Here is a 1,338-nt window from a genome sequence, read left to right as displayed (position 1 = left end):
TTTTCCACTTCGTAGAGCAATGGCACTTACATTTTCCCTAGGATTCTTTTCTGTATTACTTGGAAGATTTCCTACTCCACGTGAGGAAATAGCATTGGCAAGTTGCCCTACATGCACTTCCAAGTTATGTATAGATGATGAATGGTTTTTGAACAATTTGTCAAATTTAGATTCTAACCATTTAAAACTATCATCTTGACTGCTTATTTTTTGGTTGATTCCATCTAAGAATTTATCAATTTTACTGGTCAATTGTCCTATTCTATCTTGAGATTGACTAACTTGATTTTCCTTATCTTGATTATCATGGTTTCTCCAAAAAGAATTAGGACAATTACGATGTTCAGCATTATAATTATTCGAGTATGGACTGTGAACTTATCCTTGAACATAGTTCACTTGTTCCTCCATCACCGGATGCTTATAATTACATTTATTCGATATATGCCCATTTTGACCACAATTTTCACAAATAAGAGATGTTGATTTATTTACATTAAAGTTATCAATTTTATATGATAGAGAAGAAATTTGTGCTTGGATCATAGTTAAGGGATCTAACTCATGTACTTTCTTAACTAAATCTTTTGAAGAAGAAGTAGAAGATGAATCATGATTAACAGTGGAACGACTTACCTGAGCCCTTTCGGTTGGCCATATGCTATTATTGTTAGCCATCTCCTCCAGTAACTCAATTGCATCATCAGTAGTCTTCTTCATTAATGATCCTCCTGCCATAGCATCTATAGTTCCTCTTGTAGAAGGAGTAACCCCATTGTAGAAGGTTTGAATCAATATATTTTGGGGAAGGCCATGGTGTGGGCAAATTCGTTGAAGTTCTTTATAGCGATCCCATGCCTCATATAGGGATTCATTTTCATGTTGGGTGAATGAGGTTATTTCTTTGATAAGCCTAGCGGTCTTTGCTAGTGGGAAGTATTTAGATAAGAAAGTTTGGGCTAGTTGTTCCCAAGTAGTGATAGAATTTGGTTGTAATGAATTCAACCAAGCTTTTACTTTATCCTTCAAGGTGAAAGGAAATAGATGTAGCTTAATAGCATCTGCTAGTACTGAATTCATTTTAAATGTATCACATATCTCAAGGAAACTGGCTATGTGAGAGTTAGGATCCTCATTTGGTAATCCGTAAAATTGAACACTATTTTGGATCATTTGTAATAAAGCAGGTTTAATCTCAAACTTGTTAGCATTTACCGGTGGACGTACTACTCCTTGCTGTGAACCATTTAGACTTGGAGTAACGTAATCTATCAACCTCTGTGGTGGATTTCCCTCAGCCATAATTCTTGAATTTTTTCTTTTCTTTTTCTTTTTCTG

The 1,338-nt window shown here is 34.9% G+C and overlaps 1 non-coding gene across 1 annotated transcript; it reads left to right on the top strand.

Moving 5' to 3' along the window:
• The first annotated feature begins 808 nt into the window (after window positions 1-808).
• On the top strand, window positions 809-915 carry LOC149496884 (small nucleolar RNA R71). The gene has a single exon (XR_016320714.1). It is a non-coding gene; the product is annotated as a small nucleolar RNA R71 (small nucleolar RNA).
• The last annotated feature ends 423 nt before the right edge of the window (window positions 916-1,338 follow it).

Source organism: Jatropha curcas, chromosome 4, assembly GCF_041381405.1.
Source record: "Jatropha curcas cultivar XTBG-Jc1 chromosome 4, XTBG_Jcur_1.0, whole genome shotgun sequence".
NCBI classification, from domain to species: Eukaryota; Viridiplantae; Streptophyta; class Magnoliopsida; order Malpighiales; family Euphorbiaceae; genus Jatropha; species Jatropha curcas.
The sequence above is the reverse complement of the archived record's forward strand: the minus strand, read 5'-3'. Positions and strand labels throughout refer to the sequence as shown.